Raw genomic sequence first — 9,528 nt, 5'->3', positions numbered from 1 at the left:
AATTCTTGATTTATGGAACGATTTGAGGTTGGCAGGGATCTGCTCTGATTCCAGCACACCTGTCTCCAACCACACAATCACACCGAGAGGGAGAGAGCAAGAGAGTACAGGGGGAGAACTGCAGGTCAAGAAGATACCGGATGAACACCAGGGGGCGTAGTAGGAGCAGATGTGACAGAGATTTTATTAACCATTGTCACGTCCTAGAGTCTTATAACATCAAAAGGGTGGGGAAAGGAACCATATTTCGGTAATCCAAACAGCTGAAAATATGCGTTGGTACTTAAAGAATATTGGTGTCAGATCAGTTGTCATCTTAGACATTATTACTAATGAGAGGATGACATAAACTGTATCTGGGAAAGTCTACACATTATAGTTATTAGATTCACATGGAATTGTTGTGCAATTTAAATGTTTAAATATGAAACTATTTGTGAAAAGATGAAATGTAATTTTAGCTTCTTAATGAGAGAACGGTTTGTCATAGAGTAAACTCTGCCAACTCAGTGGCCCCGCCCATGTGAACAGACAGTGGTTGTAAACTATGAAACACGGCCCTCTCTCCCAACCCTATATAAGCTCCTTTACGAAAATGTAACTTCCTGTTCCAAGGACATGAGGACTTACCATCCCAATGTTGAAAGGACAAAGACCACCTACAGAACTAAGCCAAACTTAGCAAGAACCTAACGAAATTAGCATCGAATTTCAATGTGAAAGTGACAACCTACATGCCGGAATGATGAATTTCAACTATACCAACCAGAACTTTGAACTCTTATTCACTAAAGACGTGATACCTCCTAGCCGTTGCGTTAGCGCAGAAACTGTATACATGGGCTAGGAGAGGACGGACAGAGTATCTATTTTACCACTCAACAACGGTACTACCAAGTACCCATTATACCACCAGACATTCTTCAAAGGACAACCTGGGCCTCCCATCTACGACCAACCGATCGAAGCGCAGCTCAGAGTAAATATTATCCTTTTCCAAATGGGAGGTTATTTAGAATACACAAGATTCTGTATTTACGATAGAGTAGCTGCCTACGGCCCGATAGAGACATAGTTTCTCCCTTTGTTCCTCAGTCTTCCCACTCTTTCATTCAAAACCAGCCCCCTTTCTTTGTGTAACCAGCTGTCATATCTGTTCTGTCCGCTAGGGACTTTTTCCTTTATGACATAATTTGTAATCAATGTGTAATACATTCTGTGTATATGTAATTCTGTGTGATTATTTAGGTATTTAGTAAATAAATCATTAATCCAAATTTTGTATTTCTGATTCAACTTGTTAGTCAGGGTTTGTGAAGATAACCAAGGATTTACAACTTTCAGATGAGACTAAATAAACGTGACGATTAAATATTGACTACTATTGAGGTGGAAGATTACCAGATCTTTGAGAGTTTATTCGGAAGATAACAGCTCTATAAATGTTCTTTCGTGGTGCCCCGACTTTCTAGTTAATTACATTTCCCTGATCAGCTTAATCAGGTAATATTAATTACAGAGAAATTATTTTATAGAATAGCATGTCATATCCCATAATCCGGCATAGCCAAAGACACGACACCTGAAACACCCACAACACAGTCCCCCATATTGACCATATTCCCAAGCATCTCCATGCAGTCAGACTTTTGATTTTGTGCCACCAGTGCCACAATAATATACCCCCTCTCTGAATGTCAGAGTGTGACCCCCTCCCCATGGGTTACTGCAGTTAATTTTGCCAGCACTGCCGCTGCCTGGGTGGGGTCACCCCACTGGAATCCCCACCGGTTAGGTACAAGGTCTCAAGGTTCTCATTAGCAGCTTTGAGAATTTCCTTGTATATTATGCTCTCCCTTTAGGGGGCGTTGGCTTTGCAGGACCAACCCTGCAGGCTCAGAATCTTGAGGGGGCAGTGCTGCTCTTGGTCTCTGACTGAGTTTTGGCTGTATACAGACCGCTTACAGCAGGCCCATAAAACAGTTAGGGACTTCTCCTGAGTCTCTGGGTCATTCAGGTGGGTGTCTAGGGTATAGAGACTTATCTCCCTCACCAACTTTAAACATCTGCTATCTGAGCAGCTAACCGATCGCTGCAGCTGTACATAGTCCACCGGTAAATAGTCCACCCAATTAATTTGGCTCATCCCTATACTGTTTTTATTTATTTACTTTTCTGCTCTTTTGCACACCAGTATCTCTACCTGCACATGACCATCTGATCATTTATCACACCAGTGTTAATCTGCTTAATTGTAATTATTCGCCTACCTCCTCATGCCTTTTGCACACAATATTATAATATGTGATATTGACTTGTTTATCGTTTACTCCATGTGTAACTCTGTTTTGTTATCTGTTCACACTGCTATGCTTTATCGTGGCCAGGTCGCAGCTGTAAATGAGAACTTGTTCTCAACTCGCCGACCTGGTTAAATAAAGGTGAAATAAAAAATAAAAAATAATAAATGAAAAGGGTTGTGGACCCTTTCATCAATATAGGATCATAAATACATCAATTAGATGAATAATTTTAAAAGAAATGTAGTTCCCCATGATAGGACAATAAATAAATCAATAAAGAAGATGTATAATTAATTATAAAAAGTATATCCATCATCTCAACAACATTGAAAGCTCTCTCACAACCCCTGCTCACAGCAATACTTCGGTTCTATTCAACCATTTTCTTTCTCACTCAATGCCCCACTTTCCCAAACACCAAAAAACACACACCACACCATCCACACATACCGTGCCTTCTGTTTTCTGAGTTTTTATCTCCACCATGTTGAATGAGTGTTTTTGTCTTCCAATTAGTTATATTTGAAGATATGTAGAAAAGCTATCTTTTGTGTTCTATTATTACAATTCATAACCGGGCTAGAATTGTTTGTTAAGTATTTTCCTCATCTATAGGAACTTTGTAACTTTTAAAATAGCCATGGAGTAGTCTTTGTGTCTCTGAACAACTGGTTATCAATATATATTTTATTGATGACGAGAGCTACTCGGGTTCCCTTTTAATCTATTTTCCTTAAATTGTATACAGAACTTTACGCCATTCTACAATTTCCTTCGGGAACTGGTAATTCATGCCAAATTTTGTGCCAGCAAGTTTTACCCAGGCTTTTAACCATTATTTTATCTTTAAAGAAAGCAAATTTGGCAACGATTGGGTGTTCATACCTCTGCCCGATGTGGTGTACATGTTTGAGTTGGATTTAGTTGAAAGCTTTGTTCGGAATCTGAAGGGTTGTAAAGGAGGAACTCTCTATCTACAGATTCAGGAACTTCTCCTTCTTTCTCTTGGATACCTGTAAGTACGAGATTCTCTATCATGGATCTAGTCTGTATGTCAAATAAGGCTTCTCTCAGAACGGTGTTCTCCTTTTTAAGTTCATTAACTTCGGTTTCAATCTTATTGACTGTTCCTTTTAGCTTGTTTGTGTGTTTCTCCAATGTCGCTGCTTTTTCATCAATCATCTCGAGGCTTGCCTTCAACTTTTTCATATCCTTACTGACTAGTTCAAGTATACCCAGTTTGTCATTTATGGATTTTAACAGATCGGTTTTGACTTTTACCATTCCCGGGGGTGAAAATATTAAATTGTCTGTGTCTGTAGAAGAATCACATTTTCGTTTTGAAATCGGTTCCCCTGTCTTACTCTCCATCATATTTGGGTGTTGCTTGTTTTCGTAATATTTGTCGATACATTTCCCTAGTCTTAAGATTTGTTTTGTGTTGTTATCCAGATTGAAGGTTATCACCCACCAGATTGTGTAGTGCTAATATTTAGTCTAACTTACTGATATTGAATATTCTGTTTTTATCTTGAGGTGCTCTACCGAACTACGTTCAGTCCGCCATCTCCCTTCCTCTGTCCATCTCACTCACATACAAGCCTTGGGTTACACACTCCTACAGGCCTCCTGTACACACAGGGGCGGCGATGCAGATACAGGGCCGCACCACGGACGTCTGTATCGGTTTGCTACTACAGGACGACTCTGGTTCTCCTTTCTCAGACCTCTGAGCAGAACCGTCTACGAAGATTTCCAAATAAGCATTCTGCAAAGGGACATCAGTCAAATCTGACCTTTGGTTTAGATACAATCTCCACCAAAGCTGTACAGTCATGTGTCTCTCCATCCTCCTTGGTTGGCAACAAAGTTGCTGGATTGAGCACAGTGCATCTTTTCAGGGCTTGCCACAGGTGAAGCAACTTCCAAGTTCGGGTTTTCCATCTCCTCCCACTCCAGCAGGCAGCTGCCCCTGGTGGAATGTCAACTGGGCAGCTTGCAATGTCTGAGTATTCCTTCTTTTCTTCCTTTTGAGCACATTGTTGTTTCTCAGCAATGTTGTACCACAGTGGCCAGAGGATCAGTTCTCACCGCTTTCTCCAGGTCTGGTGTCAGGCCCCTCACCATGTTGTCTTTCAACAGATGCCTGTTAATTTGGTCTGATGCCACTATGCAACCTGAAACAGGTTTCCAGTCTCCTTTGATACACTTCCAGGCTCTCATCCTTCTCCATGCTGCATTCTCAGATGGTTGTCCAGTCAGTCTTGTGTGGATACAGTGATCCTATTCTTCCCAACACGGCCACCAGTTGGTCCTGATATAGACCATTCTCAGCCCAGAACTGGTTGTAAATCAAAGTCTCCTTGTACATCAGCCCACCTATGCCCCAGTTTCTTCTTACAGATATGGGCTATCTCAGCTGCAGATGGCTGGTACTGTCCTGACAGAACCCTAATTTCTGTTGCAAACCTTATCGCATCTTTGCTGGGGTCAGGTAGATCCTCAACAATGTCTTTAATTTCATTGTGTCTCCATGTTCTCTGGATATACACGATTGGTTGCCAGGCAGCCAAATCAGCATAGCTTGCAGCTGGTCATGGCTGAGGGTTTGGGCATGACATCAGAAGGTATTGTTGATACATATCTGGTGCTGGATCATATAGTGAGGGTGTCTGCGGGTCTCTCTTCCTTTGCAGACAGCTCTTAAGTGGAGGGGAAGAGAGTAGGGAAGCTACTGCTCAGTTCTGAGGACGTATCACTGTTGTCGCCATCATCCTCCACCTGGCTGGCTACGGGTGGTTGTTGTGAGAAGGGGTTGTTGCTCTTCTAACCTGCTGCTCTGGCTCCTCCAGCAGCACCCATTCTGGTTGGTTTTGGAGTTGACGTTCCACCCAGCATTAAAGGGTCCAGAGAGCAGTTTGTCCACCGCTGCTACTAGGGGAGATTCATACGAGAGGGGAGGCGCAATAGTTAACTGTGGAGTTGGGGGAGGAGGCACAGTGGAGTGCAGAGCTAGGGCATCCACTGGGTAGTTATCAGAGGAGGAGGAAGGTCGATAGCTGTAGCCATAGGCACAGCCATAGCCACAGGCACAGGCCGCACTGGGTAGAGAACAGAAGGAGAAAAACAGGAAGGGGGGAAATCTCTCATCGTCCTTCCTGTTCTTGCTCACTGTCTCATCTTTGTTTGTTTCCCTTCTTCCTCAGTCTGTACAACCATATTCTGACAGGGCTTTCCTCAAAATTGGTCCTGTCTCTGTGTATGCCTTTTTAAAATTTTACCAAGGCAAGTCAGGTAAGAACAAATTCTTGATGTCTCAGCTGACAGGTGCACATTATATTGTAATTAGTAGAAACAGAAAGGGTGTCAGTAGTTTTTGCTGTGTCAGAAGTAGTCTAGCGGAGAAAAGACTCAGCAACAGCAGTTTTGGGTTCACAGTTTCAGCTTTGCCCCCACACTGCCTCTAATGGTTGCAGGAAGTAATGTGCCCAAAGCCACTTTCACACTTCTTTATGACTCCACTAGAGGCAGCAATGGCAAGGTTGAGTTGAAGAGGTTTTGGGTTTGTGACCCATTGCACCACTGGGTGCTGATTACCCAAAGTGATTTGCTCTCGATATTGGTTTTGTCCAGGAAAAAAGGGAACATCTATTGAACAAGTACCCCACCTTGCCATTAATTACATGGAATCGAGAATCCACCAGTGTTAGGTAGGGGGCGAACTGCTAGACATACCAATGTAACAACAAATAATACAGTTTGCGGAGAAGCTGTGCGAGATACTGCAAACAGTTTGAATAGCTGAATTCTGAAATTCTATCGCAGTGGCATTATCATAGCCTATGAGGTCCATCCGAGGAGTGGTTATTGTTGGGTGACAACTTATCCCAAAACTCTACATTGGAACGACATGAAATATAGTCAGAAGTAGTCTTGGGGAGAATAGGTTCAGCAACAGGGGTATTGGTCCACAATTCCAGTATTGCCCCCACACTGCCTCTAATTCTTGCAAGAAGTAAGGTACCCTTAGCCACGTTATACACTTCCACTAGAGGCAGCGGTGGCAAGGTTGAGTTGAAAAGGTTTTGGGTTTGCGACCCATTGCAGCTGAACCAGTGGTGCAGCTTACCCAACATGCTTTGCTCTCGATATTGTTTTTTTACTACTGGAAAAAGGTCACATCTATTGAATAAGTACCCCACCTTGCCATGAATGACATGTAATCAAGAATCCACCAAAGTGGTAGGTAGGGGGCGAACTGCTAGACATTGCAATGTTAAAACACAATATTACCGTTAAAGGAGAAGCTGTGCAAGACACTGTAAACAGTTTGAGTAGCTGTAATATGCCATTCTTTCGCAGAGGCGATATCGTAGCCTATGAAGTCCATCTGAGGCGTGATTATTGCTGGTTGAAAACTTAACCCAATACCCCGCTTGGGATGACTTGAAATATAGTCAGCCTTGGCAATTTTGATAGTCTCATGTGAGACTGCTATAAATGTGAAAGAGAAGATAGTGACAAGACCAAACATGGGCTGCATCCAACTCATTTATTCTATAATAACCCTTTTGATGTTTCAGCTGACAGTTGAACATTATCTTGCAACTAGGTAGAAACAGAAAAAAGGTGTCAGTAGTATATGCTGTGTCAGAAGTAGTGTTCGGGAGAATGAACTCAGCAACAGCGGGTTTGGGCCCACAATTTCAGCTTTGCCCCCACACTGCCTCAAATTGTTCCAAGTAGTACGTTACCCAAAGCCACTTTACCCACTTTGTCTTGCCTCCTCTAGAGGCAGCTATGGCAAGATTTACATGAAAAGGTTTTGGGTTCGACCCCCATTGCAGCTGAGCCAGTGGTGCTGATTACCCAAAGTGATTTGCTCTCGATATTGGTTTTGTCCAGGAAAAAAGGGAACATCTATTGAACAAGTACCCCACCTTGCCATTAATTACATGGAATCGAGAATCCACCAGTGTTAGGTAGGGGGCGAACTGCTAGACATACCAATGTAACAACAAATAATACAGTTTGCGGAGAAGCTGTGCGAGATACTGCAAACAGTTTGAATAGCTGAATTCTGAAATTCTATCGCAGTGGCATTATCATAGCCTATGAGGTCCATCCGAGGAGTGGTTATTGTTGGGTGACAACTTAACCCAAAACTCTACATTGGAACGACATGAAATATAGTCAGAAGTAGTCTTGGGGAGAATAGGTTCAGCAACAGGGGGTATTGGTCCACAATTCCAGTATTGCCCCCACACTGCCTCTAATTCTTGCAAGAAGTAAGGTACCCTTAGCCACGTTACACACTTCCACTAGAGGCAGCGGTGGCAAGGTTGAGTTGAAAAGGTTTTGGGTTTGCGACCCATTGCAGCTGAACCAGTGGTGCAGCTTACCCAACATGCTTTGCTCTCGATATTGTTTTTTACTACTGGAAAAAAGTCACATCTATTGAATAAGTACCCCACCTTGCCATGAATGACATGTAATCAAGAATCCACCAAAGTGGTAGGTAGGGGGCGAACTGCTAGACATTGCAATGTTAAAACACAATATTACCGTTAAAGGAGAAGCTGTGCAAGACACTGTAAACAGTTTGAGTAGCTGTAATATGCCATTCTTTCGCAGAGGCGATATCGTAGCCTATGAAGTCCATCTGAGGCGTGATTATTGCTGGTTGAAAACTTAACCCAATACCCCGCTTGGGATGACTTGAAATATAGTCAGCCTTGGCAATTTTTGATAGTCTCATGTGAGACTGCTATAAATGTGAAAGAGAAGATAGTGACAAGACCAAACATGGGCTGCATCCAACTCATTTATTCTATAACCCTTTTGATGTTTCAGCTGACAGTTGAACATTATCTTGCAACTAGGTAGAAACAGAAAAAAGGTGTCAGTAGTATATGCTGTGTCAGAAGTAGTGTTCGGGAGAATGAACTCAGCAACAGCGGGTTTGGGCCCACAATTTCAGCTTTGCCCCACACTGCCTCAAATTGTTCCAAGTAGTACGTTACCCAAAGCCACTTTACCCACTTTGTCTTGCCTCCTCTAGAGGCAGCTATGGCAAGATTTACATGAAAAGGTTTTGGGTTCGACCCCCATTGCAGCTGAGCCAGTGGTGCCGATTACCCAAAGTGATTTGCTCTCGATATTGGTTTTGTCCAGGAAAAAGGGAACATCTATTGAACAAGTACCCCACCTTGCCATTAATTACATGGAATCGAGAATCCACCAGTGTTAGGTAGGGGGCGAACTGCTAGACATACCAATGTAACAACAAATAATACAGTTTGCGGAGAAGCTGTGCGAGATACTGCAAACAGTTTGAATAGCTGAATTCTGAAATTCTATCGCAGTGGCATTATCATAGCCTATGAGGTCCATCCGAGGAGTGGTTATTGTTGGGTGACAACTTAACCCAAAACTCTACATTGGAACGACATGAAATATAGTCAGAAGTAGTCTTGGGGAGAATAGGTTCAGCAACAGGGGGTATTGGTCCACAATTCCAGTATTGCCCCCACACTGCCTCTAATTCTTGCAAGAAGTAAGGTACCCTTAGCCACGTTATACACTTCCACTAGAGGCAGCGGTGGCAAGGTTGAGTTGAAAAGGTTTTGGGTTTGCGACCCATTGCAGCTGAACCAGTGGTGCAGCTTACCCAACATGCTTTGCTCTCGATATTGTTTTTTTACTACTGGAAAAAGGTCACATCTATTGAATAAGTACCCCACCTTGCCATGAATGACATGTAATCAAGAATCCACCAAAGTGGTAGGTAGGGGGCGAACTGCTAGACATTGCAATGTTAAAACACAATATTACCGTTAAAGGAGAAGCTGTGCAAGACACTGTAAACAGTTTGAGTAGCTGTAATATGCCATTCTTTCGCAGAGGCGATATCGTAGCCTATGAAGTCCATCTGAGGCGTGATTATTGCTGGTTGAAAACTTAACCCAATACCCCGCTTGGGATGACTTGAAATATAGTCAGCCTTGGCAATTTTTGATAGTCTCATGTGAGACTGCTATAAATGTGAAAGAGAAGATAGTGACAAGACCAAACATGGGCTGCATCCAACTCATTTATTCTATAATAACCCTTTTGATGTTTCAGCTGACAGTTGAACATTATCTTGCAACTAGGTAGAAACAGAAAAAAGGTGTCAGTAGTATATGCTGTGTCAGAAGTAGTGTTCGGGAGAATGAACTCAGCA

General features: G+C 42.7%; 3 non-coding genes across 3 annotated transcripts; all 3 read left to right on the top strand.

The window, feature by feature from the left end:
• The first annotated feature begins 6,653 nt into the window (after positions 1-6,653).
• Positions 6,654-6,794, top strand: LOC127932755 (U4 spliceosomal RNA). The gene has a single exon (XR_008146441.1). It is a non-coding gene; the product is annotated as a U4 spliceosomal RNA (small nuclear RNA).
• Positions 6,795-7,925: 1,131 nt separating this feature from the next.
• LOC118389671 (U4 spliceosomal RNA) lies at positions 7,926-8,067 on the top strand. The gene has a single exon (XR_004826802.2). It is a non-coding gene; the product is annotated as a U4 spliceosomal RNA (small nuclear RNA).
• Positions 8,068-9,194: 1,127 nt separating this feature from the next.
• Positions 9,195-9,336, top strand: LOC127932747 (U4 spliceosomal RNA). The gene has a single exon (XR_008146433.1). It is a non-coding gene; the product is annotated as a U4 spliceosomal RNA (small nuclear RNA).
• The last annotated feature ends 192 nt before the right edge of the window (positions 9,337-9,528 follow it).

The sequence above is a fragment of the Oncorhynchus keta genome, chromosome 10 (genome assembly GCF_023373465.1).
Source record: "Oncorhynchus keta strain PuntledgeMale-10-30-2019 chromosome 10, Oket_V2, whole genome shotgun sequence".
NCBI lineage: Eukaryota > Metazoa > Chordata > Actinopteri > Salmoniformes > Salmonidae > Oncorhynchus > Oncorhynchus keta.
This window is presented reverse-complemented; position numbering and strand designations above follow the sequence as displayed.